Raw genomic sequence first — 27,732 nt, 5'->3', positions numbered from 1 at the left:
CAGGCACGTGCTCTCAAGAAGGGCCTTTGTCCGAAAGGTCACCTATTATATGTCTCTTGTTTCCTTTCGAGGCAGCCTTTAAAAGAGGCAGACGTTCAACATCAACAACATCAACAACAACGTCGCCGTCGCCGTCCATCGTGTGGCGCTGCACAAGCGGCTCCCCTCCATCGCTCCAGTCACGCGGAGCTCCGTGCGAGTGGGGCACTCGTAGGGATGACGGGAGGCGGTGTGGTTGCTGCTGCCGACGATGATGATGATGATGATGATCGCCACCGAAGCCGTTTCAGCTTTTTGCGTAACGCTGCAATGAGCGTATCTCCAACACGCCGGCGTGCCGCACTCGTAACGAATTGCCCACGTTCAGTTTACGTGATAAACCCTTACTAGTTGGCTGTGTCGGGTGGTGGCGGGTTTAACGACACATTTATACATTTACGCGATCTAAACCCCCTCCCCCACCCTGTATTATGGATAACTTATCTACACTCCGTTACACAAAGCCGCACTAACGACTCACAGCGGCAGCCCGATGTGATGTCACCAACATCGCTTCACGATCGTCATCTCGTCGTTATTTGTGCGCGACCACCGCAGAGAGAGAGAGAGAGAGTTCGGATGATCGGCGCGAGTGTTCGTCTCCCTGGTGCGTAACAACAAAAGTGGCCCCCTATCAAGTGGGGCCTGGAGTATTGATTGCAACAACAACAACAGAAACCACACTGTATTTAGCATATACAAGCGCGATATACAGTAGCCGCTCCGTCAATCCACTGCTGGATGAAAACAAAATATTTGATGAAACTGCGGCCGCGCAGAGCAGTGGTGCACAGGCACAATAAAAATAAAAATCGACGCATCTGTCATTCTAGGCGACGTTTCGGCCAACGGCTTTTCTTGATGGCTCGTAAATCGATTTTTTTTCAACAATCTGATGCGCGCTATGAAGAAGCGCCATTGCCCGAAAAAAGATTGCCCGACTAATTAAACGTTTGTTTTAAAGCCACGTTGGCCATTGACGAATGTGTTGAGTTTTCCACTGCCGGATGAAGGGCCTCACTTGACCATACTTCACCACGCTACTCCAGCTCCCCCCCCCCCCGTGTAGACACGGGGGGGGGGGGTAGCATAGTAGTGTCGTACAACAGTAAATTGTTTGCAGCACTCCATCTGCTGCTCACAACGCAGCTCCACAAACGTTTACTCGACTCAAGTCAATTTCACAATTAACGGAGGATGAAGGAGTCTGCTTCATTTAGTACTTGCGTGTATGTGCGGGAGTTAAATGCCAACAGTGTCGTCGTCTGCTCGCCACTTACGAGAGGGCTTCAAGAGAAGGTCCCGTGGAATTGTGATACTCCTCCGTTGAAGCAGCGCATGGTCCAGTCGTTTACTACATGGTCCATAGTTTGGGTTGCATGGCCACAATCACACTGTTGTGGCGTGTCTTTGGCTTGTCTTTCATGTATTTCTATGAGTCTACGTGTTTCTACGAGTCTCTATGGGTCTTATGTATCTCTATGGATCCCTGTATCTGGAATTAATATACCGTATAATTCATGGTTTGGGTTGCATGGCCACAATCACACTGTTGTGGTTTGTCTTTGGCTTGTCTTTCATGTATTCCAATGAGCCGCTATGTATTATTACGTGACTCTATGGGTCTATATGTATTTCTATGGGTCTATGTATCTCTAAGAGTCATTGGTTTTACTGCATGGTCCATAGTATGGGTTCCATGGCCACAATCGCACCGTGGCTTTTGAAATAAGTTGCAGGCTAACTCAATTGCCACGCTCACGTGCCGGACAGGCAAATCAATGATTAATGGGGGGCAGTGTAACCTTTATTGCACGGAACTAAATTTAAACAATGCAACCCTGATTAACGTTTAACGTTTATACAGTATTCAGTTGTGTATTACTATAAATACAGTGAGGGAAAAGAGTATTTGATCCCCAGCTGATTTTGTACGTTTGCCCACTGACAAAGAAATGATCAGTCTATAATTTTAATGGTAGGTTTATTTGAACAGTGAGAGACAGAATAACAACAACAAAAATCCAGAAAAACGCATGTCAAAAATTTAATAAATTGATTTGCATCTTAATGAGGGAAATAAGTATTTGACCCCCTCTCAATCAGAAAGATTTCTGGCTCCCAGGTGTCTTTTTATACAGGTAACGAGCTGAGATTAGGAGCACACTCTTAAAGGGGGTGCTCATAATCTCAGCTTGTTACCTGTATAAAAGACACCTGTCCACAGAAGCAATCAATAAATCAGATTCCAAACTCTCCACCATGGTCAAGACCAAAGAGCTCTCCAAGGATGTCGGGAAGTTTTGCTCGTCTTGAAATCAACACCGATGAAATTACGCATTCTCAGACGGCTGTGGCGGCTGATGGGTTGTGTAAGAAAAAAATCCCCTTGTAGACATTGTATGCGGAGAGACGGATTTGTGAAGGCGACGTAGATGTCTGCTTGTTTTCTTTCGTTTACTTCACGGTGGCTCAACGCTGCTTAACTCGTCTCTGGCTAAAATGCCCCCGCCCGCTGCCACCCCCGGCGGGAATCGAACTCAGGTCGCCAAGTTCGTTGCGCGGTGTGCCTGCCACTCCACCACCGCTCCCAACAAACACACGGACAATACAATGGCCCCCGCCATAAGAATGTGGAGTTCCCACCAGTTGCGGCTCGCAGCTGCCAGCAGCGATGACCATTTGGCCCCACCGATTATTTAAAGCGGGGTGGCACATTGACACGTTAATAACATTTGAGAAAAAAAATAACATCTGAAAAGAGAGAATCTGATTTGAAGACAGATGAGGCAAGGCGACAACCGGGGTCTCATGGTATCAACAATGGCCCAGCAAGACCTCCCCACGACCCCCCTCCCAACCTCCCGGGCAAAGGGGGCACAGACCTCCGTCTGTCCGGCTGGCCATCTGCCTGCCAGGGCTCGGGGTGGGGCAGTGGGCGGGAGGGCGGGGGCAGTGCCGGGGGCAACAGAGACTACTGGGAGGAGTGCTGGGGAACCACACGTGGGCACTTGGGCAGCGGACACGAGCCACGCGCGAGATTAAGCGTGGCGAGTTAATCCACGAGCTTCCTCCTAATCCTGAGACTCAAGGTCGCGCCATCGCCCAGTAACCTCGCGTTGCCGATGTTGTCGTTTGCAAGCGATCGACGAAGCATCGACAAGTGGATGAGTATATGTTTCAGAAGTGGCTTATCAAGCACGCTGACGTCAATGCATGCACAGTATGTGCGTGACAACAATATCAATGGATTTATAGTCTTCTTTGCTCGTATGGTGTTTAAAAAAAAAGCAGCAGCAGGGGTATAATTGCATTGCTAATGTTGTGGGCCATTTGGGGTAGTAGCTGAGTGGAGTTGGCTTGTTCCACCAGAATTCGCGTATTGCATTGGGCTGGCGGTCGTCAGTGATGTTACAGCCTGATGTTGCACAATTGTCTCTATACATGCAACCGCATCTCCAGACGGTTTACAATGCAAACGCACGTGTGTGTGTAAGAATCGTTGCTTTCTTTTTTAATTTGTATAAGTTGAGACGCAAATGGTTTAACTATTTTTACTATTGAACTATTTGTATTTTACCAGATAAGGCAGACGAAGCTATATTGCTCTTTTTCAGAAGCGACCTGGCCACACATGATAGCTCAACAAAGTGGCTTATCGTGTGGAAACTCATAGCAGCCAAATACTCTAAATGCATGTTTCTAAATTTGGAAGGAAAACCCGAAGGACCCGAAGAAAAATCCACGCGACCAGATGGAGAACACGCAAACTCCAAATATGCAGGCGTCAGGGTTGGGATCGGACCCACGATCTGCTGCATACCAGGCGAGGGAGTTAACATCTCGCCACCGTGGTTGACATGACCCCCACAGCTAAAGCCACGATTTGGCGCTCGACGTGTGCACAGCAAATAATCTGGGCACTGAATCGAGTCGTGACCCTCGAAGATAAAGACATGTTTGATTCGCGGTTCCGAATAGTGACAATTCTTCCCAAAAATCCGACGACTTAAGGTTTGGTTTACATCCGGTGGCTAATATCAGTGACGAGTGATACCTGAACCGGTCCTGGGCACCATATTCACCAATTCGCACTGACCAACGTGGTGAAGACAGGTCCTACAACCCTCACGCCCTACGTGGTTTGGGGAGGCGTTCATCTAGCAGTGGAGAAGACTTTGCCTCGCCAACGCTGCTGGCTCCTACGAACAACCGCTGGCTAAGACTGACTGTAACGTCTCCAACCAACCACGCGCCACTCGTATTGTCGCTGTTACGATTGCCAGTGGCGCTAAGGATTGTCACGATTACCGCATTATCCGGATCATGAGACACCCTTCAATTCCCCGTCATCATCAGCCATGGCCCATCCACTGTCACACGAAGCGACGATGGCAGACGGTCAAGAATCATGATGGGAGTGGCAGCCAAGAAACGGAACGCAAAGAGATCACGTCTACAGAGGAGATGGAGCCATGAAAAAATCAGCTTGTGCAAATGTGCCGGGCAGATGATTACATTGTAGCATCGTGAAAGACGGTGACGGCTTGGCGAGGCCTTTATCCAGCAGCGGATTGATCATGGCTGAGGACACGATATTTTTTTCATGGACGCACAACACGTTCAGTCGATACAAAAACCATAGCAAATAGCCTCTTCCAAAACAAAAAAAACCCACCGTACCAAAGCCATCTTTGCGAGCACGAGTCATTACGCGTGGCAGCTCTCTGCTGTTTCCATTCCTCCCTCCCGGCCTCGCGGAGTAAGAATTAATTTTCTACAGCGCTCTGCTCGCTGCTTGTGCCCCGCGGACCGACGCTCTGGGAAGGAGAAAGAACAGAAAAAAAATCTGGCAAAGTTGCACTTAACGATGTGCCACTTAACGGGATGATTTCCCGGCTCTCGCCTGGCGAGGGGTGATTGTTCCTACGGAGCGTGAAAAAAATAAATTCTGAGTTCCCTTGGCGACTCCAACCTTCTGCTGCCTCCTCCGCCGTCACTTTGTGTATCGGCTTGTCCCATCCAAGACCCAGGTACTTTTGAGTGAGGATGTCGCACGCACGCACGCACACGGGGGACACGTTTTTGGACCTGTTTCGGATTCTCGGATAATTGATCCTTATGGCGGTACAAAATGGGCGAGGCAATTAAATATTTTATTTCTGGGACACATTTTTTTCGGTGAGTGGAGGGTGGGGGGAGTAGAGTGAATCGTTACATCCCTGAGGATAGCGATTTCGTTCGGGTGTACTGTGGGCTACCATGTTGCAAGAGTGTCGCTAAATGCCCTTTGAAAGATGAGTGAGGCTCGCTGCCTGTTTGACATAAACTGTGCGTGTGAAACGGAAAAAAAAGGATCTTTTGTTCTGTCCAATTTATTTCAAGCTCGAAGAAGCCATTGGGAAGTCTCATAGTAGAATTGTTATTATTATTTTATGCAGGATGTCTCACAAACTCGTGGTCGAACTCTCCCATGCACCCTGCGAGGAGTTTTTCCCATGAAAGTCAAATCGATGTTTAAGCTTTCAATGCTGGAATATAGCCAAAGTAAGTGAACACCAAATTAATGTGTTTTGCGTATGGGTGTGTGTGCAGCCATGAGATAGTTTTTTTCTCATGACAGACCTGCTATTCAGCCAAATGAAATTGAACATTTTACCTGCAATTTTTAATACGTATATAGTCATTGGTGACTGGGCTTAGACCATCAAATGCACTTAAGAACCCAGTTAAATTACAAGTGGCTGTAACCTAGATTCAAACCGATTTCCCAGTGGTTCTGGCTTAGCTCCCTGACCGATGAAGCACCCAACATTTAACAGTTGTACAGGAGAATTTCAACTTTGAATAGTGCACCGTGTACAGCTCGTCGAGATGAGTCGATTGCCGCATCGCCGACCATCAACAGACTAAGAATGACTGCATCACGGACATTATGCAAGAGCCGGGGTACCGCCATAAGGTTCAATTAATATTTTGTCCTACTTTAAAATGTATTCGTGCAAACAATTAGTGGTGACGTTGTCCGATGTCACGCGACACCACCGGTGATGTGAAAAATACGGAAGTGATGTCATGTTTTCGGATCAGTCCGACACAATTTTTGTTTATCTGGATTTTTTTAACTTTTGGGATTAAGCTTAAAATCTGGAGCTCATCATGACTGCACTCCCATACATCATCAACGCACTATCATTACTTTCATCATCATCATCATCTCTTAGGAGTTGGTGAAACGAACACCAACTGGTGAGAATGCATCGCTCCACATGACATCAAAAGCAGTTGCCTTATGCATGGACTCGACCCCATCATGGAAATGTAGAATTTCCACTAAACTGCCAGTGGAGATGGTATAGCTTTAATATCTGTGTTCTTTCTATGTCCACACATTGCGTAAGTATATTTTGCTCACCCACTTCTGGATGAGGCTTTCCCTATGGCGTGCGGGTCGTGGGGGTTGTTTGACCACACTTCGTCATGCCGGTCAGCGCGGGTCGGTGAAGGCGGGGAGCCTCCAACGTTGGAGCATAGTACAGTACAACATTAGATTTTTCCGCACTGCCCTCGGCTGACATCGTAGCCCCGCGGCAGCCGAAATCACCACCCAAGCACGAGCTAGCTTCAACCTCGCTTAGCCTCCGAGCTCTGAAGAAATTGGGTGCATCTTGGGTGATGTGATCACAGGCACACACTCCGGTAACCAGGGCTGTCACAGGGTTTTCCTGGAGGCCCAGGGCTGGTGGGCCCCGGGGCGGAATGCCGCGCGAGGGTCGGGACCCCTCGTTCATGAACGACGAAAAACGGGCCGATCGTGGGGCCCTCTTTTGTGTTGAAGGCCCGGGGCAAAATTGGGCCGCGTTTTTTTTTTTGCCTCCTGTCCGGCGTGGCCCCGCGTGCACGCAGTGGCAATCAACGGCAGCGCTGAACAAAAAAACAAACCTTTCGATTCACGTTAACATTCGCATTACGATATTCCGCTCAACAAAAATGCGCAGTTTTGACATCTTAACGCCGCCATGCGTAAACCCGACTTCCCGCTGGTCCCGACAAAACACACGAGTCCAGAACGCTCGTGGTTAATTGTGTTTAATATTTTCAATTAATTTTGTTAATTGGGATTTCTTGTTGTTGTTACTTTAAATCGCTCGACTCTGACGAAATGCGAGCGCTTTTTTTTTTGTAACTTAAGCTGGGACCGCGGCCATCAAATAAATTGACTGCCTCTGGGAAACGAAAATAAAAAAAAAACGAAAAAACCCCAAGCCTTTGGGCCGCGAGCGGGGCTTCTTTCGGAAACACAGCGCACGGAAAGACACAAGGCTCGCCAGTTAGCGGCTATCACAGCGAGCGGGGACACAGGTGCCCATCAGCAGGGCCGGTGCTGTTGGGGTAGGCGGTTGGTAGGGGTGGCGGACGGGTGGCGGACGAGGGTCAACGCAGGCCGTTGGGGTGGAGCGACGGACGAGAAGAAGGGCGCGGACGGCGGCAGGGGGGTGGGTAGCGCGAGTGACGACGTAGCGGCCGGGAATGTGGGACGCGTGGGTCGCGAGGGTTGGGGGGGGGGGTGGAGCGGCGGGATGCTCCGGACGCTGAAGAAAGTGTCAAGATTAATCTTCTTGGTTCTTTCGGTAAAGTCACCACGTAGAATGGAAACAAAGTAATAAAAATAAAACAAAATAAAATTAAATTCTCACGACGTTTCGGCCACAACACAAGTAGCCTTCTTCAGGTGAAGGAACAGAACTGTCCATTCCACGTGACTTTACCGAAAGAACAAAAGAAGATGAATCCCTGCAGTCACGAAAGCTTTGAATCGAAAAGCGCCAAGAGTCGTTGCTGTTTCTCAATGAGAGAGGGATGGAGGGATGCTTGCGGTGCCAGACGGAGGAGGGGAGGGGCGTCGTCGGTTTCCATGCCCGGCGCATCTCGCGTTGCGAGGAGCGGCTGGCGCTTCTGAGTTCAAGTGGACGGAACGGGCGCTGAAGTCGCGAGTGCGCATAGTGCCACCTCGGAAACGGGTTTGACCTTCCCGTCGCTGCTGCGTGCGATCCATGCCGCAGTGTTGACGGTGGGCGCTCGGGAATCGCGATCCAGGGATCGCCGATTCGATCTCCCGGTGCGGCAGCTGAAACGAGGCGTTCCCTTAAGGGGTCGTCCATAAATGACGTCACGCGATTTTGGACGATCTTTGACCCCCCCCCTCCTCTCTCCTCGTCACACGGCGTCACAAAAAGTCAGACCCCCCCACCTCAAATATGACGTCACAAAGGTCTGCCCCCTTCCCAAAAAAAAACATGCTTCAAATCGCTTTAATCTATTGTCATTGCAGTGCGTATTTAACGTGGCGCTGCACTCTGATGTTGGAGGAGAAAACATTTATTTAAAAAAAGTCTATTTAATTAAGCAGAACGTGTTGTCTATATTTATTTAAAGTTGCACATTTTGGTGTGACGTCACATTTCTCAGAACCCCCCCCCCCCCCTCATCACACATCGTCACAAATGTCTGAACCCCCCCTCCCCCCCCCCAGGTGCGTGACGTCATGTATAGCCAGCCTCTAAATCCATCCACCCTCTGCCCACCCCGCAGTATGAACGGATGACTCCACAGTTTGTCGATCCGTTGGTCGCATGTTGTGGGGGCAAAGCGGCGGGGGGGGGGGGGGTGCTACAAGCTCTTCCGAGACGTCTGACCAGCGTGTAAGAATCGTCCCAACTCTACTGGGGGGGGGGGGGGGGGGGGGGGAGGCTTTCTAGAGCTCCTACGATTAGAGGCCCTTCCGTCAGCGGTGGCGTGAGCGAGCAAGCGCAGGGCTGCGCCTTGAGCCGTTGCCTCGCTGAGATTGGTCTCGTTTACTGAGGCAAGACTCAAGACTCCGCAATACGCAGTGATGGAATACACGCTCGAACGTAAATGCAGCTTCAGGGATTTGAAGAGCGGAAGTGTGGCAGAGTTCAGGCGACGTTGAACAGGGAGTTGTAATTTGCGCGATATTAAAAGATGCCCCAACAACAGTTATATATATATAAAAAAAAGAATACAGTTGCAAAGCAAAGAATAATGAAGCTGGGCACGTAGCTCTCAGCGCTCCAATTACTATCATCAGGAGTAACGGCTGAGACAAAATATGTATTCTTCACAGCGATCGTTACGCTTGCAAAACGAGCCTGGATTCGCAGAGGGCTCAATTAAGGCAGAGAGATGCTGCAGGGAACGGGGCACGCGCTCCGAGAGAGTGGGAGAGAGTGTGGGAGAGAGAGTGAGAGAGTGAGAGCCAGCGTGAGAGTGCGAGAGACTGAGAGCGAGCGTGAGAGAGAGAGCGAGCGTGAGTGTGGGAGAGAGTGAGAGAGAGTGAGAGAGACAGTGAGAGAGTGAGAGCGAGCGTGAGAGTGCGTGAGAGAGAGAGCGAGCGTGAGAGAGAGAGCGAGCGAGCGTGAGTGTGGGAGAGAGCGAGAGAGAGTGAGAGAGTGAAAGCCAGCGTGAGAGAGCGAGAGAGTGAGAGCGAGCGTGAGAGAGCGAGCGTGAGTGTGGGAGAGAGCGAGAGAGAGTGAGAGCGAGCGTGAGAGAGCGAGAGAGTGAGAGTAAAAGAGAGTGTGGGAGAGAGTGAGAGAGTGAAAGCGAGCGTGAGAGAGAGCGAGCAAGAGAGTGAGAGAGTGAGACCGAGCGTGAGAGAGCGAGAGAGTGAGAGCGAGTGTGAGAGAGAGTGAGAGCGAGTGTGTGAGAGAGCGAGATTGAGAGCGAGCGTGAGAGAGAGTGAGCATGAGAGTGAGCGAGCAAGAGAGCGCGCCTCGCTATTTGCATTCGTCTCTACGTGTCGCGCTTTGGAGCGATCGTTAGGGTTAGGGCAGGCCGCCCCGTTTGAACTGACCGTCAGATGTGGTCAGCCCAGGGTCGATAAAATAGGTACCGCTTGGTGGAGAAGTAAACCGTGGTTTGTCCTATGGATAGACTCGCTCCCCGCCATAGGAATGCGGAAACTCTACAATTAGCTCGGGGCTGTAGCCGTAAGATGTTCGGCACCTCAACGCTCATTTTGAGCAGGAAATCACTGTGATTTAATTTTCACTTGATCTGTTTTCGGGTTGCGTACCGCCCTCGTGTTGTTTGGCACGACGTCCGACGTTTCGCCCCATGTGCAGGGCGGGGGCCTCTTGAGGAACCAAATCGATTCGAATCCATTCAGTTCCCGAAGAAGATTCCAGCACGTCGGAGCAAAAACGAAGGGACGTCGTGGCCGGTCATGGCGTCGGCGCCTGCCGAAAAGAAACATCAAGGAGCCGCGCAACGCAAACCCCGCGGAAAAAAAAACAAACACCCCCCCCCCGCCGCAATACGCAGTGGTTTGGTGCGTCGAATGTTGAGCCTTGAGATTAGCTGCAAACTGACACACACGGCGTTCGTAAAACATCCCCACGAAAAAAAATTGGTTGGCTTTCTTCTGAGCTGAGGGGGGCCAACAGAGCAATCCAGGTAACGTAAATCGCGGTCAGGTCGGATACATGGATACTTATTGTTATTGTTGGCCCACTGAGGGATTCGCGGAGGGAACAGAGAACAAAAGACGGTGGCGCGCGAGCAGACAGAGAGTCTGAGAGAGCCACAGCCAACAACATCCACAGAGCCCTGGTTGACCACCGTGTCTGAAATTCGACGCCTTAAATTTTGTCTTTCGTGACTGCAAGAATTCATATTCTTGGTTCTTTCGGTAAAGTCACGTAAATAGAGAACAAAAAATAAAATGGTAAAATAAAATAACAAATTATAGATGAAAAAAGAAAAATACAAAATAAAAATAGTAAATAATAAAAGCCTTCTTCCATCACAATCGGGGTGATGCAAGGGGCGCATTGAACGGGCCGCGTACGGCGCGATCCCCGCGTGTCTCATCGCCTAATGACGTTGCCGCTGCCACGTCGACGGGGATTCGTGAGAAGCCCCAAACCAAGCCAACAGAGGCTGCCCCATATTGACCGGAGCGTGAGTCGACTCGCGAGTCGCATCGTTCATCGCGCCCGTGGATGCCCCAAAACCCCTCCTTGGGATCGCGCGGTCCAACCCCATTCGGGACCCCCTTGGTTCCCGTGCGTCCCCGCCCCCCCCACGCCCCCTCCCCCCCAGGTTAGGTGACTCAGGCCACAATACAATACTGTATTGTACACAGAGAGAGAGAGAGGGAGGGAGAGATCACATGCCCACGCCTCTCTTGAGTCAACACTGCGTTCGTGGGGCATCTGTTTCACGTCGCTGCAATGTGGTTGTTGACAGTCTGACCCACACCGGCGCTCGCATTCGAAATTTCTCCTGCACGGTATTCGTGCCGCAGCCTGCAACGCCCCGCACCCCACCCACACACAAGAACTCCTAGTAAACAGAACATCTACTTGATATGAAGCTTTCGTGACTGCAGGAATCCATACTCTTTCGTTATTTCGGTAAAGTCACGTAGGTATAAAAATAATAGGTCGCGACGTTTCGATCGCAACACAAGCAAACGTCATCAGGTGGGACAACCACAGTCTACTTCAGCAGTTTTTTTCCTGTTGTGGTTGTCCCACCTGATGACGATTGCTTGTGTTGCGGTCGAAACGTCGTAATCTATTATTTTTCTACCTCCGTGACTTTACCGAAAGAACCGAAGAGTATAGAACATCTGCTGCTAAATACTGGCGGAGATTAAAATGTTGACTCACACGTCTGAAAGTGCAGCAGCACCCGCCATCTCTACCACCCTGTACTGATAACGTCCGCGCATTCTGCAAGAAAATACATTTTTTGCGTCCGAGAAAGTCCTCGTCGATAAAGCTACGGGCTGAAAAAATACCACACCTTGGCCGTCGTGGGCGCTACGGTTGTGAACGATGCTGCAATCAAATCCCGGGTGTTGACGAATTGTTGATTTGCCCTCACCGGGTGAAGAGAGGGGTGGAAGGGACTTGATGGAGACTTAACAACCCGAGACCTCGTCCCCCCTCTGTTGATCCTGTTCGCACCCCCCCCCCCCAGACCCAGTGTGGTGGGGTATGGTCAAACATCTCTCCATGAACGACACGATTCACATGGGTAAGCTTTAAGCCAGCAACGGACTGAGTAAGACATGTTTCTCATCATAATCATCATTATTAAATAGACAGTAGTGTGAACTGCGTGCGTGGAAATTTGTACGCGTAATCCTCGTGTCCTTAAGTTTTTCAAACTAAAATCTCGAATGATCTTCACGAGCGCATTCCATAAAGGCTAGGAGCAAGCAGAGGCAAGATGTTGACGCATACCTGGTGCTCCCATTGTTTCTCGTTCTCCACGAATGGCCCAAACACCTGGAATTCGATCCTCTCAAACTTGGGCGCCGCATTGTTGAGAAGTTAGCTACCTCGCCTGGTATACAGGAGGTCGTGGCTTCGATCCCGATCCTGGCAGCTGTATATTTTTAGTTTGTATGTCTTTCCCCGTGGTCGTGTGGATTTTTCACCGGGACCTCCGATTTTTATCCTTCACATTTAAAAAAACACATTCCTGCGGAGGGGGCTGGTAGGAAATTTTGAAGTAATTATGAAGTAATTATGTACGGATATTTAAGCCAAACTTGTTAGGGTCGTGCGCAGAAGAAAGCAAAATGAAAAGTGAGCAGAATTATACAACGACGCCAGAAAGTGCAGTGTAAAAGAGGTCGCACCAGAAAGTGCAGTGTATAATCCCCTGCCTCCTGTGAATTAATCCCGGTTGGGCTTACAGTCCATATAAGGGCACCACGGGGTGACCAGCCCCTACCCACCCAGCCCCACCCCAACCAGCCCCACCCAGCCCCTCCCCAACCCACCCAGCCCCTCCCTACCCTCCCCTCTCCACCCAGCCCCACCCCTCCCACGTGGACAGACATCCACAGACATCCACAATTAATCCGGTGCCTCCTGTGAATTAATCCCGGTTGGGCTTCCAGTCCACTACGTTTCCTACCAGTATGATCATCATCACGCGTTTAGATCATGTGGCTGCTGCTATAAATGTCCACGTGATAAGCCACTTCGTTGAGCTATCATTTGTGGCCAGGTCGCTTGTAGAAAAAAAAAAGCTATAGAGCTCAGTGGCCCTTACCTGGTAGTAATAGAAAAAATAGTTGATGCCCTTGGTTACTCTGACATCCAATTCACAATTCGATGCCGAGCTGTTAATTCTGTACCGTAGCTTCACTTGCATTTGATTTCATAGATCCTTGTCTGTTTTACACATTGGTACTTGCACTACAGTACTACATTACAATGACCGGTTTAAAAATAATCCGCCCAAACCGATTTTCCGCTGCCGGGAAGGTAATATTTAACTTTGATTTAAAACTTATTTATGCCCGCGCACTATTTTTGCAGTTTCTCACTTGATAGTTATTGTTGGTCCGATTTCTAAACGCATCCTTGGCGTACAGTCGCTTCATTTGGTTTTCCTTCTGTCAATTTTGGTGACCCAGGTAACTCTCTGTCAAATGAGGCTCTTTTCTGACCTCTCTGAATTCTCACCACCTGGTTTCAGTTTCAGTTTCATTTATTTGGTATAGCCCTTTGAGCCATTCGGCTCTTGAATCGGGTGTAACCGCAACAAACAAAAAACATGAACAAGAAAACATCTTAAAGTGACTATGTGACTGTGCAAACAGAAAATCCAGGAAAAAACAGCAAAATATTCCATAAAAAGTGCCGTACACCAACGCTGTGTGCAAAAATCCCAGTGGTGAACCGACATCAACTAGAAACTAAACTCTCAACATCTCTGCACGACACGTGTTTACACCTCCCAATTGGCACGGTTGGCTACGTACGGTGCGAAAGAAGTTCAACACACATACACACACTCGAGATGAGTCTCGTACAATGCAACCTTCGCACAACCAGGTGCACGTGTGCGCGCGTGCAGTTTCATGGCATCGTTCTGCTGCCTAAATCATATCACTTTAATAACGCGGGGACCTTGTTTATTTTCATAATTAAACTCATTGTTGAGTGATGATGCTGCATTGGCAGCGGTGCACGAGCTCAGAGAGCCACACAGCTCAACACATTCGTGAATAACAGCGTGTGGCCTTAAAATAAAGTAAATAACATGCATTGGCCCTTCTTCACAGCGCATAGAGAGGCCTCCGCCTCTCTCTCTCTCTACCTCGCTACTCTCTCTGTGTGCTGTGAAAGCCCGTTGCCCGAAACATCGCCCATTATATGTTTAACATTTTTTTTAAAGGCGAATGCGAGTCTTTTTTTTTGTTTCTACCCAGAGGACGCAACGTGCGATTCGATACCCAGCGTGGAAATTGAAATCGTGAGAAGGTTTCTTAAATCAGCCTCTATCGTTGTCAACGATCGCCAGGTCACGTGTGGCGAGGTAAAGTGCGGGTACTTACACCTATTACAATGCATCTAGCCAGCTTGGAAGAGTAGACCAAAATACCATCTCGAGGGGCCCTCTGGATCTCCCTCTGGGGCTACGGTGTTAATGACAAATGTGTTGATATTTGTTGTCGCTCACCAGCGCATACGTGTGTATAGGAACATTTGTATTTAAAGTGGTCCCCCCAATCACGTGAGCATCGGCTGACACTCATCATCTCCCGTTTACAGTGCCGAGCTGACGGTAGAAATTCCACGTTCCCACGCCGGGGCTGAGTACACGCACCCAACAACTGTTATAGCCTTCCCACAAAGTGGTGCTCGGTTTTATGAACGCTTTCAAACGAAGTCTGAAAGGGTTCATGAATTAAACTCTGTCCATGTTGATCTCAACGGGGGCGGGTGGTGGGCGAAACTATAGCTCGCACAAAGAAGATCCAGTATGAACCAACCTGGACGGAGTTTTATTATTTGGCATTGATGTGTGTGCGCGTGTAGGTGTGTCTTTGGTGTGCGTATGTGTGCGGTGTGTATTAAATGTCTCACGCGGCCAGGCTGTGTTAGTTTTGATTTCCCTGATTGCTTCATTGGCCGTACTTTGTTTTGCTTGTTTCGCCTCGGTGACCTGTGACCACTCATCCCTGTTTCTTGCCTTCTCACCTGGTTAAACAAATCAATTTGAAACGCGAAATCTACAGCGTGCAGTCGTGTTCCTGTTTCGCGGCTTCCCCGGTTGAAACGCTGGCAAAATTGTTGCCCAGAGTCTGGGAGACACCGACCAGAGAGTAAGAGGGAATATTTTTTGTAAGCGTGCAATGGCTTTTGTCACCCTGACACCTACCCCGTCAGCTTTCGTTCCGCCAATTAAATATTCCCAAGGAAAGAATGCGCGCTGGAAAGCGTTTCTGAAGCCATGCGTGGCCATCATTTGTTGTAACGCTCTAATCCGCCCCTACCTGGGCATCTGTGAAAAAGAGCTTCACAGCTCGTTGGATTCCTCCAGGATCAAATATATTCTGAAAAAAATATACATTCTGATTCAGATTTTTCTCACTTATTTTATTGACCCTGGAGGGATGATGATGATGATGATGAAGGGTTGAGTCGACCGCTAACCTTAACTGGGATTTTAACTCGGATACTTTCTGACTGCCAGTCGCACGTGCCGTCTTGCGTTCACAGGGGCAGCAATCAACCTGTGCTGGTCAAACTGACCTGTTAACGGCATGCTCTTTCGATAAAATGTACTCTAACGAGAGATTACAAAAAAAATGTATACCGCACCAAACATATTTGACAACGAGCCAATAGGGGATTGATATTTGAAATTCCAGCAGCAATAGTCAGCGAGTGCGGCGAGCATCACGAGCCCCGGCGACGATGATCTCGGGGGTACAACGCGTCCCGGGCCCCAAAACACGCGGCCTCGTCAAGGTCACGGCGAGCGCTCAGAGAAACCTGCCCAATTATTTCAACCGCCGCACCGGGAGATGGAGTCGAACCGAATTCGACCTCTGGAAGCCGTGCCACCGGAGTGGAGGGGCGGGGGGGCAGGGGGGGAGCAGTGCCGCTTGTATTGCTACCAAACTGTGTGGGCGCCGCGACGGGGATGGGCCGCTGGAGTTTTTTTCTTCACGCGAGAACCGTGGCTGCGCTGTGCCCGTTAACAGGCGAGCGCCGGGGATTCCCGTCGGGCACGAAGCTTTCTAGGAACCAAACCGAGTTGATGGACCGGGGTGCGGCGTTGGTTATTTTTTGCGGTTATAGCCATTGCATACTAAAAACGAATCCAATATGCTTCCAGCCGCGGTGTAACAGGTAAGCACCCATAACTTGCAATCCAGTGGTCAAAACCGGTGCGGCAGAGTAAGAGCTAACAACGCGCAAATTTCTCTCGTTACTTTCTGTTATTTTATAGTTAGGCTTTTGTCAGGCAATGTTACAATTCATAAATGGTTCACTTTGGGTTCGATCGTGTCGGTTTAACGGATGTTTTTCTTAACTGTAACCCTGCTGATTTGATTTGCTCTGTCAGGTGGTGGAGGCTTATTTATTGCGGTACGATCTTACCCAAAAGACACTAAGTATGAATCGGCCCCATAATGCCCGGTCTAGACTAATTTAAGAAGCTAAGCAAGTTTGAGCCTGGTCGGTACTTTGATGGCAGAATACCTGGGAATATCATAATTTACACGCTTGGAATGCAAGGAGACCAGACAGCAGTACAGCAATGGTTTCTTGGATCTATCCGTGTGGAGTTTGGATTGTGTGTTGGGTTTTCTCAGGATTTCTCTGATTTCCTCACTCGTGTAGCAAAACGCTCGTTAATGCAATTGGCCCCAAATGTTCCAATGGAGAGCCCTCCGAGAGAAAAAGACTCAGCGAGGCATTTTTGGATGACAAAAAGGCATGATTATTATAATTTTAAAAAATCGTATTCATCAAAGGTTCCACATTGGTAGAATTATTGGAGAAGCGCGTTGGATTTTGGCTTCAGGATAATTCCACCGCCCCACGAATCCGTTATCACCCAACCAAACGTCCGCCCACCATTTGCCCCACGTCCGTCATTACTTTTCAGCGCACGGCCTTCACCTTCGCGAGCAAAAATATCGGCGTCCACAACGAGCGACCCTGAAAATCCCTCGTTTAATCCGCGGGACGGCCGCCCCCTTAACACGCGCTGCGCCCTGGCGAAGATGTGACAATCTCACGACAAAAGCCCCAATTAAAGCCGTCTCTCTCCCTCCAACAAACCCGCCCCCTCCGCTTCTCCCCCCCCACCCCACCACACCCGATAATAATAGGACGACGAGCCGGAGGAATGGATTTCGCAGGGCGTGACGGCACGGCGGTGGCGTGCGTGTGTCGGACAGGCAAACGGCAGGCGGCACCTCGGGGACTTCATTCAACGGCATTACGGTGAGACGGAGGCTCCCGTAATGGGCCGTGGGAGACGTTGGGCCCGCTAGATGCCGGGCGAGGGCTGCTGCTGCTGCTGCTGCCGCTGCTGCCGCCAGCTGCTGCCACCGCTGCCGCTGCTTGCCTGCAGCACGACGATCGCAAGCGCGGCTGCACGGTGCCAGGATTCTCGGTGACGGCGGTGACGTCGCCGTCCTAATTGGCACGGTTTCGGCAGCGTCCCCCCCCCCCACCCCCAGCAATGATTCGCGGATCCGTTACGGAGAAATTGCGCCGCGCTCTCTGCTTCGCCGTAGCTCATGGCCTTAACCAAACAACCTTGCCGCCTTAATTGAATAATAAAATAAACGGGGAGGTAATTGGTGAGCGACGTGGTGGGGGAGCGGGAGCAGAGTGAATAATTAAAATTGCTGACGGACCGAAAATTTTGAAAATCGAAACTTCAGCAGAATTTGTGCCGTGCGCCGCGGCGCGGAGCGTGGCCGTGACGCGTACAAAATTAATTTGACCTTTGCGTGGCGGATTTGAAGGCGTGCCAATAAGGGGACGCTGCTGCCGACAATGCTGTGCGGCAAACGATGCTTCATTGTGTGCGGGGCTGGCCCTGACATACGAGCGGGGCACGCGTGACCGGCGGCCTTGAGTAACGCGGGAGCGCCGAGGGGCCTCGCTCGCTCCCCGCTGGGGGATTGAGAAAGAGGTTGCCCAGAAAGTTTGGCCTTCGTCGAAGGGGTGGAGGGGGGGGCATTGGAGGGGGAGTGGAGCATTTGGGGGGAGGGGGGGGGCAGTGGGCACCAGGTGGAATCGCCCTTCCAGCTGCAATTGAGTCAAAGGAAAATACTAACTTTGGAATAGATACCACTGCACGCAGATAGCGAGGTCTAATTCCAAATGGAGCCACAATGAACGACGTCTCGTTAACATTTGTGCACCCCGAATTTTTTGTCGTTTTTTTCGCCCCATTAGGATTCACCATAGGAATGTGGAATTTCCCCCACTGGCTCTGGAAAGTCTACAAAGCGCTGTCGCTCAATGCTATTTTGAGAATTGACAAATGTTTGATTGAACTTGCCTTAACTAACTGAGGTCATATGAGATTTCGTATGTGTATATACTGCATAGCAATGCAATGTATTTAAGATGCCGTTTATTTACCCAGCAAAGCCTCACAGGGTCTCAAAAATATTTTCTCAGGAGGATCGGGCCTGCGTTGGGATATTCCACCAATTCCACAAAAGAGACTTTGGCATGGATTATCGCGGTAATCTTCTAGATAAAAAAAATATCTCTTGTCATGGCAAAGTGGAATTTCCACCGCTGTCTCAAAAAAAATCAGTGCTGGCCCCATTTGCTTGTTTGAGCAGCGAGCTACCAGGAAGCCGTCGCTGGGGTTGCTAGGCCTGACTGGCGTTGTTCACATCGGCACGAGGACTCAGCAGCGTTGTGGGCCATGGGTTGTAAAGGAGGTGCCATACCCTGGCATGCCGGGAGAAGATGGAACAGCGACGTGGACTCTACCTGTTCCGTCTGTAAAGGATAGAGTGTTGCCTCCTCGCACGCGTAGGTTTTCTCCTGGTGCGGTTTTCTCCCAATGTAATTGGCCAATGTATGTACGTTGAACTTCTTTTGCGCCGTACGTAGCCAACCACGTTAATTGGGCGTGAGGAACACGCGCCTCTGCGTCGCTTCACGTCGGCCAGCGCCCCTCAGCGAATGCCGTGCGATGGCACCGCGTTACAAGTACTAAAACTATTATGTTCTTTGGGTCTTTCGGTAAAGTCACGTAGATAGGTTTGAACCTATCACGTAGATAGGTTTGAACTTATCTACGTGACTTTACCGAAAGACCCATAGAATATGAATTCCTGCAGTCACGAAAGCTTTAAGTAAAACATTACTCAAAGTATTCTTATTATTTATTACTAGCTTGTTTGCCCGTCCAAGGACGGGTGTATGTTTGCAGTAAATCTGAAACATTCAATAGAGAAATTATTCAGCTCATGATTATTAATGAAGGGGGGCGGGGGTTGCCCCATGTGGAGTGAAGTCACCCCTAATGGTTATTGGAGAGGGGTGTGGCATGTGGAGTGACGTCACATGTTCATGATTATTAATGAGGGGGGCTGGCCGACGTGGAGCGACGTCACGCGCGGGACACAGAGACATTCTTGGCTCATTAAAGTAGTAAATTCCACCAGGATGGAGAAGACCACGCGGACGCCCACGTGGCCCCCACGTGGCTGTGTCAGCTCAAGCGGGACACTCGGATCCACGATCGCCACCGCATGGACTCACGCCTACGAGACTGGCAACTGTGGAAGGTGGACGCCGCGGCCTCAGAAGGCCGCACGGTTTTACTAAGTGATTGACCAGAATTCCACGCGAACCACAGTCCTCCAATCTTGCATCACAGAGAGAATAAAACCGACGGCTGTACACACACACACATCAACACACTCTTGCCATAGCGTTGCTACGTTAGTGTGCCATGCTCACCCTGCGGGCACATTGATGAAGCATGTCCACACATGCACGTGTGCACGTGCACATAAAAACACAAGGACCACCCCCCTCCCCCTGGTTACACAGAATGTTAGAGGTGGCAAGTACTGTCAGTGAGCGCCGATTATAGTCCGGAATCGCACACGAGGAGGCAGTGTGAGCAGTACTCCGCCGGGTTGGCCTTCGTCTTCCCCCCATTGCTGATGTACGTGCCTCACCAGGTACTTGGTTATGGCTGAGTGAACCTAGAGGAGGCCCAGGACCGGCCCCGATATCACTCACCGCTCTGATATCAGCCATAACCAAGTGCCATAACCAAGTGCTCAAGTCGGCTTGAGCATGTTGTTTTAGACTGATCACAACGTACAGTTACAATATTTAAGCTAGAGAAACATTTAACAGACGTAGGATGACTATACTTTAGTAGTTATATGTAAACAGAGAAGGATATATGATATAAAATCCAACTGCAAGTGCAGTTTTAAGCAAGTGACAGGTCAGCATCACATAATTTGGTGACACGGCGTTGGCAGTGATGCATAAGCGCATATATAAGAAACCCGTGACCGTTAACAGGACACAAATATATAACAGGTGACGTTTGGGACAATGGACCTCCTTCATGCCAAACAGATAGAGTTGACATTAAGGGCTGGTGACTGCACTTTACACCATGGAACCTGATGAGAATTACATGAAAAAAACTAACTGTTCGTAGCTGTTAGTATTTTACATTGGCGTGGTGATTGGCCTCTGGAATGCACTTGCAGGTGGTGGTTGTGACTTAACTAACTATTTAACTTTTTTTTATTTTACCCCGTAAGGCCCACTGAGCTATATAGCTCTTTGTCAAAAGCGACCTGGCCACAAATGATAGCTCAACAAAGTGGTTTATCATGTGGAGATGTATAGTAGCCAAATACTCTAACCGCATGTTTCTAAATGTGCAGGGAAAAACTGGAGGACCTGGAGAAAAATCCACGCGACCACAGGGAGAACATGCAAACTAAAAATATACAGGCGTCAGGGTCGGGATCGAACCCACGACTTCCTGTATACCAGGCGAGATAGTTAACATCTCCTAGCCACCGTGGCGTCCCTGCTAACCCACGACTTCCTGTATACCAGGCAAGATAGTTAACATATAGCCACCGTGGCGTCCCTGCTAACCCACGACTTCCTGTATACCAGGCGAGATAGTTAACATCTCCTAGCCACCGTGGCGTCCCTGCTAACCCACGACTTCCTGTATACCAGGCGAGATAGTTAACATCTAGCCACCGTGGCGTCCCTGCTAACCCACGACTTCCTGTATACCCGGCGAGATAGTTAACATCTAGCCACCGTGGCGTCCCTGCTAACCCACGACTTCCTGTATACCAGGCGAGATAGTTAACATCTAGCCACCGTGGCGTCCCTGCTAACCCACGACTTCCTGTATACCTGGCGAGATAGTTAACATCTCCTAGCCACCGTGGCGTCCCTGCTAACGCACGACTTCCTGTATACCGGGCGAGATAGTTAACATCTCCTAGCCACCGTGGCGTCCCCGCTTGACGACACGCTTGTCCTCGCGAGGATCAAACCTTCCCACAATGCACCGTGCCAGCAAATAATTGTACAATAAATGTTTTTTTGTATGCACGGCACAGGTGCAGGAGTTTATTTTAAAGGGCTCTGGCCGCACGTGCGGTTTTGACCTTTGGCCGATGCCAACTCGGCAGTGCTGGGCTCTTGTCTGCGCCAGCCGAGCCTCAGACGCACCCACAGGTTGTGCGGCTCTCACGTGGGGGTGAAGCGTGGTTACCGCGTCGTTCAATGTTGATTTAAAGCTTTCGTGACTGCAGGAATTCATATTATTGGTTCTTTCGGTAAAGTCACGTAGAAGGGAAACAATGAAACGACAAAAATATAAAACAATACAATTCTCACGACGTTTCGACTGCAACACAAGCAATCGTCATCAGGTGTGAAAGCCACAACAAGAATTGTATTGTTTTACATTTTTATTATTTTATTGTTTCCCTTCTACGTGACTTTACCGAAGGAACCAAGAATATACCGCGTCGTTGTTGTGGTTTATCGTGTTTCCCCGCGTTGCTGTTGTTGCGCCTGGTGTCATGGGGCAGCGCCTGCGGACTTGCGATGGCACAGGTCGCCCGGTTGTAAGTACGCATGCATGTTGAACGTCTTTCGCGCCGTACATATTGCCAACCGTGCTAATCGCCGGTGGGGATTCGACCTCGTGGCGCGACAGTTGAAAGTTCAAACGAACGCCAACCGCCTCTGTCCAGCCAGCGGCATTCACGGTTGCGACGGGGTCGATCGACTGGCAGGTCACCTGCGGTCTGGTTGGGGGCGGAGTGTGTGGGTCACTCCCACGTCTTAGGGGCCGTCCATAAATGACGTCACGCGATTTTGGACGATTTTTTACCCCCCTTCTTCGTCAAACGGAGTCATAAATAGTCAGAACCCTCCTCGAATATGACGTCACAAAGCTCTGCCCCCCCCCACCCCCCCAAAATAAAACATGCTTCAAATCGCTTTAAACTATTGTCATTGTAGTGCGTATTTAATGTGGCGCTGCACTCTGATGTTGTCGAAGAAAACATTTATTAAAAAGTCTATTTAATTAAGTAGAACGTGTTGTTTATATTTATTTAAAGTTGCGCATTTCGATGTGACGTCACATTTCTCAACCCCCCCCCCCTCGTCACACATCCTCACAAATGTCTGACACCCCCCCCCCCCAGGTGCGTGACGTCATTTATGGAAGGCCCCTTCCGAGACGTATGGCCAAGCGTGGAAGAGTAGGCCAAAACAGCCTCGAGAAGGGAGCTCTCTGGCGCTCCCTTCTCGTTGAAGAGGCCTTTTCGCCGGCGGTGATGTGCGAGGTTGCTGGACTGCACCTGAACCCTTTAAACTGTATTATTACTGTCGTTGTTACTGATGGTAACGGCGGCGATTATGATGAAAAAGGCGACCGCGATGGTGGTAATGATGATGATATTGTTCCGCCCAGAACAATCGTGAATGCGGAGGCAGGCAGCGTGTGACTCACGGCGTCGTCGTGTGCACGCTACCGCCGTGTAAAGACTTCACCCCGCGGGGCCGAACGCACAATACAGGCACAAACAGCAGTGGTGGCGACGGCAGATTGGCAAGCACGGAGTCACTCGCAAAGCACGCCGCTCGCGAACTCCGTCAGGCCGGTGAGGTTAAACGGACGAGTTAATCAAGTGTCAGGACCAGTAGGTGGACGGGTGGGTTGGTGGGTAGCTGAGTGGGCAGGCGGCTTCGTAAGTGAATTGGTAACCAGTTAGGTATATACGTATGTATGCGTGTTGAACTTCTTTCGCACCGTTCGTACGAGGATAGATGAAAACAGGCAAGCTGGTAGGCAGGCAAGCAGGAAGGTATACGGGTGGGTAGGATGTTATATAGGTAAGTAAATAGGTAGGTATATAGGTAGGTGGGTGGGCAGGTAAGTTAATGTGTTGGAAGATGGGTATGTAGGTAAGTGGATTAGTGAGCAGCCAGAGAGACAGGACAACAGGCAGGTCAGTTAACAGGCAGTTGTGTACTTATGTTGGGCAGTGGATATGTAAATAGGGAGGCAGGTGCCAGAATCACACAATAAAACTCCGCATTATGCTCAAAACTCATCCCACAGACACTGCATCTTAACCAAAAATAACTCAAAAACAATGGACAGCGCTCTGCCGTATCGGCACAAACCACGAACGATGCAGACACCTGATGCACAATTGTAAATTACTCTCTCCTATATGCACGTGAATGTGGTGGGGTGAGTGAGTGAGTGGGTGAGTAAATGAGTGAATGTGTGAGCGGGTGAGCGATTGGGTGGGTGGATGAATTGGTGGATTAGTGGGTGAGTTAATGGGTGCGTGGGTGGGCTGGCGAGTAAGTGGGTTAGTGAATGGGCCGGTGAGTGAGTGGGCATATCTTAGACAATGCAATCGAAAGGCCAAATCGCTTAGCAGTGGCAGTTGCTCTTCATTGGCCATACATCATCACCACCACCATCATCGCCACTCAAAAAACAACGTCGACGTGGCCGCCCTCTTTGCAAATCAGGTGGTGGCAGCGGCAGCCGTGGGGGGCGGGGGGGGGGATACAGCAAAGTCTCCTTTACAACCCCGGACGTGCGACTCGAGCACGTGTGCAAACAAGCCCACCTGGCGCTGCAAGGCGCCGTGGCTTCGCGCTTTCACAATCTCACGGTCGCAGGCCAGGCGCACCTGCACATAAACGGCTCTCCCCTGTCGTGTGAAGCGGCTCTCCCCGTCGCGTGAAGCGGCTCTCTCCGCTTAAGCGCATCGCGGGCCGCGTTTGTGCGCGCGAGTTTAGGGTCAGCGGAGAGGCTGACGAGCGGGCGCATAGGCAGCTGGAGAGGTAGGTCGGTAGGTCGCTAGGTGTGTGAGTGGCTGGGTGGATGAGCTCTATACTGATATATTCTTGGGTATTTCGGTAAAGTCACGTGGATGGGTTAAAAGAAAATAACAAAAGTAACAAACAAACAAAAAACCCAACGACGTTTCGATCGCTCGTGTTCGGAACGTCTGATGAGATCGGGTGCACTCAGGGTGATTTTGTCACCAACCCATCTCTGAGAACCCCCTCCCAACGATTCTCCCCGATTCAAACGAACATTGCACGGTGATTATTTTCCACTTGAAGCCTTGAGCTAGTGGTGGAAATTCCACCGTCCAGTCGTGGGTGACGGTCTGTCCATAGGACATCCAGTGTTGCGTTGCCACCCCAATGTCCGTCCCGGTGAAACTGCCTTCACCAATCTCAAGCTCGTCTTACCGATTTGCATCCAGAGCGATGCCCCGCCACGCTCTGTAACGAGCCTCCAAGCTGTTTAACCCTCTCTTGCCATCAGCGCCTCGCCGGGCATCTTCCACATGCGCGCCCGCATCCAAACACCAAGGCCGCGCTACTCAAGGCATGAGAAACCTCCCCGGAGAGACGTCTGGCCGTGAAGAACAGAATGCAATACCGTTCGAGTCGCGGTTCGAATGGGTTTATGGCATCGAAATGCGGTTGACTCCCCTTGGGATGCTTGCAGCGCTTTGGGAGCGAAACGGTCGGGACATCGTGGCGATCGACCACGCGGGCGTAGCGCAACAGCAAGAGACAAAATACCATCTCGAGAGCGGAGACAAAATACCATCTCGAGAGCGGAGACAAAATACCATCTCGAGAGCGGAGACAATATACCATCTCGAGAGCGGAGACAATACCATATCAAGAGCGGAGACAATACATCATCTCGAGAGCGGAGAAAATACCATCTCGAGAGCGGAGAAAATACCATCTCGAGAGCGGAGACAATACCATATCAAGAGCGGAGAAAATACCATCTCGAGAGCGGAGAAAATACCATCTCGAGAGCGGAGACAATACCATATCAAGAGCGGAGAAAATACCATCTCGAGAGCGGCGCAAATCGGCGGGCGGGCGGGCGGGCGGGCGGGCGGCGCTGCCCAGATCAGGCGCGGCACAGCTGCGGATGTACGCAGTTCCTTCTATATTTACCTGCGGGCCGACGGTTATCGACAGGTAGCGGAAAAGAAGCCTCCCTTTTGTCCACGAACGCCCGACGTCAGAGGCCGCCACTTGTCGAAGTCTCGCGAGCCCAGCAACAGCAGCAGCAGCAAGAGACGCGCGTCTCCAATACACCCCCAGCGGGCGCCTCGACGCGGCGGCCGACGATCGGACGCTCCGCGAGCATGGGAGGGTGGGGGGGCATGCGCCTACTGCGGCGTCTGCAAAGGGAGTCCACACTCAAGGGAGCCTTCTTCTCATTGGCTACCGCTCAGATATGAGCCACCGTGTGCGTGTGTTGTTTTTTTGTAGTTGCCGTGCCCTACCTCTCTCTCCGTTCTCTCTCTCTCTGTAAATGAGGTCAATGGGCTAAGCAAGCCAGCCTTGTCGAAGATTTAAAGACACCCCGACTTGGAGATAAAGAGTAGGGGGGGGGGGAGGGGGGCTTAGCTAAAAACAAACTGAGATAAAAACAAATCCAAAGCAGTTCTTTGTGTTTTTTTTTGTTGTCGGTGTAATCTTAACTTAGAGCAGAAGGGGAAAAAAACAATCAGCCAGAATAGTCCTGCCAGCCGCTGCTTCTGAGAAGTGGACGAGCGGCGCGAACACGCGAGCGTAAACCACCACCACGCCAACTGCGGTCGTCCTCGCAGCAGCGGCTGTTGGCTGCTGGCCATCGAACAAACACGGCGGTGGTCACCGCATCGCGCGCTTTCAGATGCGCTTCTGCGGCCGTCTGGAACGCTCTCTTCCTTCAGATATCAGGAAGCCGCTGGAGTTATGCACTTTTAAATCATCTCGATTGACAAACTCATCTCTTTAGAACTGATGTTGTGTTTAGTTTGTTGTCCTTCCCCCCGCATCGCCGATTAGCACGGTTGGCTATGTACAGTGCGAAAGAAGTTCAGCACATATACAAGGCAAAGATCCACCATAAAGCCTTGAGCGGGAATCGAACTTGGGTGGCCAGATTCGTAGCGCAGCGCGCTAACCGCTCCACTCGATATCACTTGTCACTGATGGTAACAGCGGCTGGGAATCAAACTGAGGTCTCCGGGTTTGTAGCACAGGGCACTACTTACCGCATCACCATCACCACTTCTCACTGCAGTACCAATACAAAGACAAAGATTCCTAGTATAGCCTCAACACACTTTTGGGGCACGTGCTCTTAGCGATTGCCTATGAAGGCCGGAACAGCACGCGAGGGGGTGGGTGGCCAGCACCACTCCAGGCCGACTTTGTCTCCCAAGTGGCGATGTTTAAACACCGCACCAGGTAGTCATTTTAGGCTGAGTCGACCCAGGTGAGGTCCAGGACCGGTTCAGGTAATCATCACCGGTGTTGGCCTTGAAGTGGGAATCGAACTCAGGTTCTTAGGGCACCGTGCTAATCACTACGCTTCCGCTCCACCATACGTTGTTGCTGCCTAAACATGAGAGCGCTCATACACTGCCGAGATGCTTCATAGCAGCACTGGTGTCAGTTTGGCACTCGCTGTGCAAACAGAGCACCATTGATTATTAGCGGGGTGTCTTCTTCTCTTCTCCTGATGCCCACTTCCCCTGTTTGTCTACAGCGATGCAGGCTACAAATATGCGATCTCAAGATAAGACAACAGAGCTTCAGCCCTGCAATGTCTCGCTCAAGTCGCTGCTGGCAAGAGGGCCACCAACACGCAGAGAGGTGGCTTCTAGGCAGACCTTTCAGGGAAGATATTTAGCCGACCTCATCCAAGACGTTGGACCAGAGACGTCTTGGAAGAGGTGGAAGTACCCGCACTGTGACTGTGACTGAACCATTTGTTGGTGTACCGCTGGCTGGAGAGACGTGGGCGCGCGAGATAGAACCGGCGACCCTGCGTGTGTGCACATTCATTGCAAGCCCCCAGCCTGCTGACCATCCCCACCACCGTGCCAGGGATCGCGCAAGTGGCATCTCGTAACGTGACATCATAAACCGCTCACTAAACAAGCACGAGGACAAAACGCACGTAGGAAAGAATCAGAGTATGTATTTATACTGGAGAAATCCGATGAGCTATGAAGCTCTTTTTTTACAGATGTCCAGTAGGGGCGGGTAAGAACGTTACAAAAACAAACAGTACAAAAACATGATAGTAGTGCAAAGTACAAGAAATGTAAACAAATCATCCAATCACGTACTGTGCAAATAACAATACACCATCCCCATCCCACCAGCCAAAGTCCACTGAGGTATTCACTTATTTTCTAAATGAATGAATTAATTAATATTATGTTTTTTTGTAAAAACTCGGCCCCACTAAAGAAGGCATCGCAATACTTTACAGTATGAATTAAACGAA

At 50.3% G+C, this 27,732-nt stretch overlaps 1 protein-coding gene across 3 annotated transcripts in view; it reads right to left on the bottom strand.

The window, feature by feature from the left end:
- Positions 1-27,732, bottom strand: part of LOC116947535 (neuronal cell adhesion molecule-like) — a 214,446-nt gene that overhangs the window by 159,873 nt on the left and 26,841 nt on the right. For 2 of the 3 annotated variants that reach the window (XM_076070665.1, XM_076070666.1), the window contains exon 1: positions 25,398-25,597. The exons of the other annotated variant lie outside the window; for it this stretch is intronic. The gene's annotated coding sequence lies outside the window, so the exon portion shown is untranslated. Of the gene's footprint in view, positions 1-25,397; positions 25,598-27,732 lie in introns of those variants that run through there. 3 annotated transcript variants of the gene reach the window in all.

Source organism: Petromyzon marinus, chromosome 30, assembly GCF_048934315.1.
Source record: "Petromyzon marinus isolate PM22_M1 ecotype Great Lakes invasive population chromosome 30, UKy_Petmar_22M1.pri1.0, whole genome shotgun sequence".
In the NCBI taxonomy this organism is placed as follows: domain Eukaryota; kingdom Metazoa; phylum Chordata; class Hyperoartia; order Petromyzontiformes; family Petromyzontidae; genus Petromyzon; species Petromyzon marinus.
This window is presented reverse-complemented; position numbering and strand designations above follow the sequence as displayed.